General features: G+C 42.6%; 2 protein-coding genes across 3 annotated transcripts in view; one reads left to right on the forward strand and one right to left on the reverse strand.

Annotated features, from left to right (window-relative positions):
• Positions 1-9,115, reverse strand: part of LOC106679795 (alpha-tocopherol transfer protein-like) — a gene marked incomplete in the record, with an annotated part of 97,820 nt that overhangs the window by 77,231 nt on the left and 11,474 nt on the right.
• The window catches only part of LOC106679808 (MORN repeat-containing protein 3), a 16,672-nt gene that overhangs the window by 6,649 nt on the left and 908 nt on the right, over positions 1-9,115 (forward strand). The gene's annotated exons all lie outside the window — the stretch shown is intronic.

Consider the following 9,115-nt stretch of genomic DNA (forward strand, 5'->3'; position numbering starts at 1 on the left):
ATGGAAACGTGAAAACCATGCGATGAATGCGAGGCGGCATTCAGCCATTTTCCTCCATGAAGTAATGACCCAGCGGTCCCGTGGAGAGGAATGAACAGGTGTAGGGCGGTGGTTTTAGTGGGTAAAAATCCCACACACGGTTAGGTACGTGCCTATCCGTGTCTTTTGAAGATTTCCACCGACGCTCGTAAAAAAAACAAAAAAAAAAAAAAAAACGCACACATATATATATCTGACAAAGGCCGTTAGGTGATAGACTAGATCAGCTGATCGATTTGTTTATATAGGAACTGATCTGTTCAGGCCACTTATATTCCATTACCCCGATTCTGTTACTTCTAAACTATAAATTCCGAACTCACCGTATTCAACAGTGTAAGAATCTCTAAGTGAGCTGCTGCTTAGAGGTAATGCCTAACTACTACAGTATAACCTCTTTGGATTGGAGATAATAGTAGTTAAGTGTGTTTTGTTTTTCTTACCTAGTGTACAAGTTGTTATTTTTACTTACTTTCACCTTAACAGTTTTGTGTGTGTGTGTATCAGAAAACATAGTGTCTATTTCACCTAATATATCAAACAGTGTTATGAAACATTTATCGACAGTTACATGTTCACCAACCAACAACAAGTTACAAGTTCACAAACCAACTATTCATAAATACAATAGTGCTTATCTCACCTTGTTACAGTAAAGCAGTAGATTCTTTATTTCAATTTATCATTTATCTGTTTTCACCCTCTACCAAACGCAATATTTAATACCCAAATAAATTATCCGAAGAACTCAGCTTATTCTGGGGATAGTGTAAGGGTGTCCCTGACAACCAGGCTGTGGCCCCAACAGATCCAAATAAAGTCAGTCTTGTTTAGTCATTTGCAAAGTGTTCTTCTATCAACCTTTTTCATTAAGTCTCTTCCAGATTTGGGCAAAAATTATTCGATTGACAAGGGACAAATACTTTTTTATTCGATTGACGAGAGACGAATAAATTTTTATTCGAATAAAAATACGACTAAACAATCCGAATACTTTTTTATTCGAATATTTAAAATACTATTTCAATCGAATAAAAAATTAGTCGAAACATATTATTCGAATAACAATTTGATTTTTTTTTTTAAATTAACTTTTTTTACCACCTTCAATTTCTAATGTATTTCACATATCTAGACGAATACAAAACGAAAATGCTTTCGATTTTAAGATCCCTTATTGATTTATATTAATTGTTTTTATTTCTAACACATAGGGGCCAGTTTTTAGGTTTTCGGATATGCAGAATATGAAAATGCTAAATAATGCTAGCTAAATGATTTTAACATCGCGTATAGATTTATTTTAACTTTCTTCATTTCTAACATGTCACGGTCCCTTTATACGTTTTGAGGAATGCAGAATATGAAAATGATATCAATTTTGTGATTTTTTATCGATTTATTTTACTTTTCTGATTTCTAACATGTTAGGTTCTTTATAAGTATCAATTTATGCCAAAAATGAAAATGCTATTGATTTTATGATTGCGTATCGATTTATTTTAACTTCCTTGTTCCCGAACATGTTATGGGTCCCCTTATATGTTTCGAGATATGTGGAATATGAAAATAATATCGATTTTAGTATCGCGTATTGATTTATTTTACTAAGATAAGAAGTCAGTAAATTTCAAATAAATCTATACGCGATCTTAAAATCGATAGCATTTTCATATTCTGCATATCTCAAAACATATAAAGGGACCTTAACATGTTAGAAATTATGAAAGTTAAAATAAATCGATTGTATTTTCATATTCTACATATCTGAAAAGATAAAGTTGGACCCTTATATATTAGAAATCAAGAAAGTTAAAATAAATCTATATGCGATAGTTTAATCGGTAGTATTTTCACATTCTTCATATCCCAAAACATAAAAGTGGATCCTTATATGTTAGAAATCAGAAAAGTTAAAATTAATCGATACGCGGCCTTAAAATCGAAAACATTTTTATATTCTGCATATATCATAATATATAATCACTCCGATAGACTGCACCAGACCCTCCTGAACTTAACTCTTAGCAACTAAATTAAAAAGAAATTAACAGAATAGATCAAAGAATCCTAAAGAACAAAAGAATGGGTATATTGACTCTGTTTTTCCAAACGAATGTTCAGCTTTCCTTCCTGAATGAGGATCATCCAATGAAATGGTTGGAAAGAGAACCAATAGAATAGAGTGAGGTGCTTCTTTTCCAGGAAAGAGCGTTATACTTCTAGCTCCGAGGATGAGGATTCTAATCATGCTGTGGTTATTAATTAGATAATTATTTATTCTGTTACTGTAGCCATGATCCAACTCTGTGGGTTCATAAAGTGGATGCTTTTAATTGGGGGAAATCTGGCCTGTTGAGCATAATCTTGAAAAAAATCTCCTCCTTTTGTAGCTACTGTTTTAAAAACAACAAAAAACCATGTTCTAAAACACTTCTTTACATTGTATTGAACCCGTGACCCTTCATGAGTCGTAGTGGTTCACATTAGTATTATTGAGAGAAGGGAAGGGATCCTTTCCTCGGAAAGGGGTGGGAAGGAAAAAGAGAATCGAGCCCGGAAAACGGAGAGGCACCTACGGGAATTCTCAGGGTGGAAGTCAGCTAGTGCAGTGATGGCGGAACATTCTTTTTATTTTCTAAATTTACAAATTTTAGTTCTATTTAACGTTTATTTTTTACTTCTCATTATTTTCTTAATATTTTATCGATAATTTGTAAATTTTTATAATTGTATTAATAGAAGTGTTATGCATTATGCATGTAGCATATGTACATTAAAAAATAAATAGTTCTCTTAAAGGGCTACTGTACAAGGGGAAGGCTGTATATGTATATATAAGTTAGCTGTATATAGCCTCTAAATAACAACAAGAATTGCGTACTAATAGGATTAGCTATCTTTAAGTTTAGCAAACCATGTGTCTATAAATAACCATATAGATACCATATGATCCTGATAATAAAAGCCAGTTGTTGAGATACTTTTGTGTTGTTACTCTGTCCGAACCCCTTTTCTATTTTGATTAATCCTTCCAGTCTAATCGTAAGTGGTGCCGAAACCCGGAACAGGAAATTCCGAATTCTTGTTTAGTGCATAATAATATCGGGAACTCCGGAACACTGATTCGGCAAATTTACTCGAACCGACGGCTAGAGGACGCACAGTATCTTAATCGACTGTTGAGCGATAGAAGCTGGAGGCCAACTATCAAAAACAACAGAGAACACACAGATTGGGTTACTTAAGATTAGGTCACAGATCTCGGCATTCATTCATGAAGTAATTAGCCAATTGGAACCCTTCACGGGGGTAGTAGGTGACATCGAGCACTTTATCAAGGATGGTGACCAAATCAAAAACTTAATAAGCAATAGAAAGGAGACGGACACGCTACTAGAGTCTGACGTGAGATTACTAGAGGCCATCCTGGTGAGTCGTACCTCTCGTCGAGTTCTGAACGCCATACAAGGAGACACGACCCTTCCCTGGGAAACACTGAAGACACGGCTTAAGAAGTTGTACGGAGGTGGCAGTTGGACCCCGGAAGAAGATGTGTTTTACTTATTCAAGGAACGCTGAGCCCATGGGAAATCATAAAGTGAGTTTCCCGAGAAGCTTCTTCGATTATATAATAGGCTGACGGAGAAGATGATGGAGACATGCGGACCAACAGAGGGAGCCCAAAAGATGGAATTTTTACGTGAGGAGTGTTGAAGGTACAGCTCAACCACTACTTAGACCGTCCGGGTTCACTGCCCAAAGAACACGATTTGCTCGACGCGAGGGAGCGCAATGAAGCTCGCTTCGGAAAACCGGAAGCGGATTGGACGGAGGTTAAGTCTACGAGGAGGCGTCAACGCAGCCCTACCAGGCGGATCAACCGTAACACTGGCTTCGAAAAACGGCTGAGCAGAGGTCTAGATTAACGGCGGCGGAAATTAGGGCGACGTTGTTACGAGTGCAATCGCACGGGGCACATTGCATCCCAAAGTACGCTCATAAGGTGCTACGAGTGCGGTAAGCAAGGACACATCGCATGGGAATGGCCGAGACGTAGCCACCGGCCAACCAGAAGGGAACCACAACCGGAGCCTATGGAAGTCAACAACCAGGATTGGAGCAGGAGACGAGCGAGAGGGAGGAGCAGCGGAAGACGAGATCATCCGGTCTGAGCCCAGCTTTTCGGGTACGGGGAAGCATGAGGTGAGCGTGGAGAATCCTTGGAGGGGGGTATTTTCTGGACCAGAGAAAGTAACGGGACGCGCGCGCTCAGATTGAGGACGCGGTAGTGGGCGGGGCAACCAACCGGGAGATTTAATAGTTATTAAAAGCGCGAGTACAGGACAGTGTACAAGGTTGCCCGTGGCGAGGTTGGGCGAGTCTAGCATCAGCTTCCTTATCGACACAGGAAGCACAAACTCCTTGATTAGTAAAAGGGTGGCAGAGAAGCCGGGAATTTGGACGGGACGAAGGAAATGCTGATGTGCGGTGTCGACAGTCAATGACAAATGCCAAACACTGGAAGATACGGTTTTTGACCTTAAAAGGCTCATATTATTATGAAAATGATGCTGGGATACGATTTGTTCATCGGATGTGACGTTTTGAAACGTGTAAAGCTTACTATGAAAGTTCGTCAGGGGGTTGGCGGTATATACTAGCCGAACTACACTACGCCATCGTGACGACAGAGAGTATATCCTAGATCGCATAACAGGGGCGACCATTTTTAGTACTTTGGACCTAAGAGTGGGTATCACCTGGTGCGGATGGGCGAAGAGGATGTTGCGAACAAGGCCTTTACGTGGGAGCGGGGACACTTCGAATTCGTTCGCATGCCGTTCGGGCTAAAAGGGGCACCACTCACTTTCCAGCGCCTCATGGATGAAATGGTGAATCTTATTGCCAGGTCTATATGGACGATCTAATCGTCTTTAGTAGGAACAAAGAAGAACACATGGAACGCCTCAAGCGCGTTTTCGATAGAATACGCGAGTTAGGACTGCAATTATCACGAGAAAAGTCTTATTTTGGCTTACGGGAAATTAGGTTTTTAGGGCATGTAGACTATTCACAGTTGATCCTAAAACGTAAACTAGAAATGCACTTCCGGTTCCACTATTTACACTTCGTCAACACATACCTGATCTCTACAGTATAAAATAAAAGGATTATAAAAACAACAACAAAAATTACTATCTTCGTTTGTGCGCGGAGATGAGGATACTCCAGCGTTCTACGGTGTTCCCGATGTGGGGAACTTCAATTGTTCAATGTAGACATTTTTTCTTTTTTTGGGTTCGTTTACGCTCTCTATTGTAACCACATTGTGTTCTCTTATGACAATCACCCGGAATGGACTCTCGTATCGCTGTAACTCCTTACTCCGGTTTGTCCCCACCCGGCGGTAGAAATTGTCCCGATTTTAATCTCCCCCCTAACGTCTCTAAGGTTTCATTTCTGGCGAGTTACCCGTTTGTTTTTTTCTCGCACTATCCTCTCCATGACTTTCCACCAAGTTTTGGTTAGTTCCATACTGTTATTTACAACCTCCCCCCACCACCAGCTGTGGCCCTATAATCTCGTTGGCACCCCCGAAGCCCATAAAGAATTTCGAAGGGTGAAAATCCGGTTATCTCGTGTATCGAATGATTATAGGCCGCCACTACTTTCGCCATTGCTCCGTCGGGCTCTAATCCTTTATCCAACTGATAGGCCCTTAAATGGTCACCGAGGGTGCTGTGCAATCTTTCTATTCTCACTCTACCCTTGGGATGACCTGGCGTGTTTAGGTGCCATTCCATGCCTAGCGCTCTCATTTCATCCCGGATCGCACTGTTATCAAATTCCCTCCCTGCATCCAATGAAATCCTGTCGGGAATGCCCTAGAACTGGAACCATTGTCTCAACGGTCCTAGTACTGCATCTGCTGATTTTTCCTTAACGAGATGGACCATAGCTGCTTTGCTAAGGAGGTCCATGGCCGTTGTCCATTTGTACCCTTTCCAGGAGAAGGTGTCCATTTGAAGGTTTGCGAGGGGCGTGTCGGCCGTTGGTGTTTCTTCTTGTATCGCTTTTGGCGGATGCCGGTCATATTTTGTGCTCAGATACACGTCACAAGCACCTATGACGTCCTGTATCGTTTTCTTCATACCCCACCAGAAGTATCTGCGTTTCAGGGCTTGCATCGTCTCGTTCACACCTCTGTGATTCGTCTTCCCCTGATGATACGCCAACGTCACTTCCTTCTGCTGCTCCTCATCCTGTATTGTGTCAACCATCCTCAAGCAGCGCACGAACACGCGGTCTACCCCTAACTGTTCCGATCGCCAGATCATTTTTATTTTCTCACAGATAATCGCATTGCCCACGTAAATATGATAAGTCCATCCGGCCTTATCACAAATGAGGCGTCGACAAATGAGGTCTTCCCTGATTCCCGGCTGAGACCATATGGTGTTTATTGTACTGCGTCTGTAGCTGATGTAATCTACTTTCATCAGTCCGGACGTCCTCGTCTTCCAGGTGATTTGCCTCGGCTTGTCATTGATGATTTCGTCCACTTCATTCATTTCCACGGGTCTCCCACCGGTTGCAATATCGTCCATTGGTGACGGGCCTCCTTCTTCTTGCTCCTTACCGTCCCTAGTTTTCTCTTCACCTGGCGTCCACTCTCGCAGGAACTGCCTCACATCCCCGGAAGGCTCACCCCGATCTTCCTCAATGGCATTTACCATAAGCGCTCGAGATACCCAATCAGCCACTACGTTTTCTTTCCCTGGTTTATACGATATCTGGATATTGTATTGATTGAGGAGCTCTTTCCAACGGGTAACCCTCGCAGAGGACTCCTTTAATTTCCCTACCCATTGAAGGGGGCGGTGGTCGGTCTGTACCCTGAATTTTCTCCCGAATACATAGGGTCGAAAATGATCTACAGCCCACACTATCCCCAGCAATTTCCTCTACAGCGCGCTATATCTCGTTTCGGCATCCGTAAGGCGTCTGTTTGCATACGTAACAGGGCGCTCCGGTCCTTCTCCTTCCTGAGATAACACCGCACCAAGTGCGTACTCGCTAGCGTCCGTCGTAATAGTGAATTGCCGTTCAAAGTTAGGTAAGGGCAGGACAGATTCCTTCTGCAGTTGTTCCATACACTTATTATTCTCCATGGCAGGGGTCACGATCATTCGACTTCCTTTCTTTAAGAGTTTATTAATGGGTACCAAATATTCTGCCATTTCTGGCACAAATCACCGATAATAGTTCAGGGTACCTAGCAACCTCCGAACTCCCTTAACATCCATTGGCACGGCAATCTTTTGGATCGCCTCAACATCCTGTGAATCAGGCTTGATTCCCGGTCCCGAGATCACGTGTCCTAAAAAGCTAATTTGGTGATATCCAGCTTTCAGGCCAAGGGTGCTGAATATGGTTGCTCCTCCTAATCTGTCTAGAATGTCCTCTAGTCTCGGGATCGAATATGTTTCGTCCACTGTGTTCTCATTAAGCTTCTGGTAATCTATCACGACTCGGTATTTCTCAGACGTTTCCCCTGGTAGACTCTTCTTCTTCTTCACAGCCCACAAAGGGCTATTGTATGGCGGCGTACTATCCACTTTATGCCTTGGGCCTTTAGACTCTCTAATTCTTCCCGAATGTATTGTCGAAGCGCCTGAGGATATCTTCTTTCTTTCACGTACGTAACCATAAACCATATCTCGCATTAATGGGATTTCATGGACTGTCTTCCCCAACCTACTTCCATGTTTGAAGAATATATCTGTGTATTCCTGCGCTATTAACTCCCTCCAGTTACCCGTCTTGTTAACCGCCCCTACTTGCGGTATCCCTCCCCTCGCAAGTCGCTGACAAATGAATTTCTTTCCTCCCAACCGAATATCCCATCGGTTTTCCACATTCCTTATTCGCGCCCCCTCCTTCGACAATAAATCGCAACCAATTATGATCTGATACTCGCGTGGCATGTTCCCCACTACGTGCATCATTAATTTCCCTCCGTTAACCCCCCCCCCATTCGCCCAGATCTATAATGACTTCCTTGTCCACATTACAGGGTCCATCCAGGGTGATTAGCTTACAATGACATACCTGAATATTGGGCTGGGATGTCCTCTCTCCGTTTCTCAGCTTCTTCAACGCTTCTCGACCCACGATGATGTTGGAGCTCCCTGTATCGACCAAGCACCGTACTCCTCTCACTTCGATAATAGGCAGGCCGCTGCTCTCGCTCCCCACGCTGCAACTCACCATTGTGCGGCCGCCGCTCTGTATGCATTCTCATCAGATCTCTTCCGTGGATCCTCTCCTCCCGTTTGCTCTCTTCCATCCATTTCTCGATGTGTTTGGCCGCCTTGTTCTCCATCCTCGACCTCTGTGCCTGCCTGATGCCTCTGATATCTCCGAGATGTAGCTGCTCAACTCGTCTGGTCTATGTGGCTCTCTTCTTCGCCTCACTCTCTGCGCATTAACCTCCATGGGCTCTCCTAGGTTCGCCTCTCTCCTCCGGTACATATAGGGGCATTAACGGAGGTCCAGGTGCTACCGGAGCCGCAGGGCCCGCTTTATTAGGCGGCGGGAAGTTCAAAACTGGCTCTCTTAACCGTGGTTGCTCGTCATTTACCATGATGGAATTACGTTAGTCGAGAGAAGAAAGAAAAAGAAGGAAAAAAAATTTGTCTTCTTTTAAACTGTAAGAAATTTCAAAAGAAATTACCAGCTGACAGAATTCCCGGTTTTCGGCACCACTTATGTGAAGTCTGGTGATGAGAATAAAAAAGAAAAGAAAAAGGGACACTGAAAAGACTCACTAGCTTGCTAAATTAACACTGTTTTATTTCGCCTTTTAATTCCTCTTATATACATTCTGTGTGTTTGTTTACGAGGGGAATTAGGATTACGGCTGATATTGTGCCTGGCCATCCCGTAACTTATAAATATATATATATAAGTTACGGTATGAGTCAGCTGTTATTTCGATGTCAGCTGACTGAGGGGATCAGCTGATCGAACGTATATAAGAGATGTACCGAATACAATAAAGCCAGATTTC

Source organism: Halyomorpha halys, unplaced genomic scaffold (assembly GCF_000696795.3).
Source record: "Halyomorpha halys isolate HHAL.00 unplaced genomic scaffold, Hhal_1.1 Scaffold14.1, whole genome shotgun sequence".
Lineage (NCBI taxonomy): Eukaryota > Metazoa > Arthropoda > Insecta > Hemiptera > Pentatomidae > Halyomorpha > Halyomorpha halys.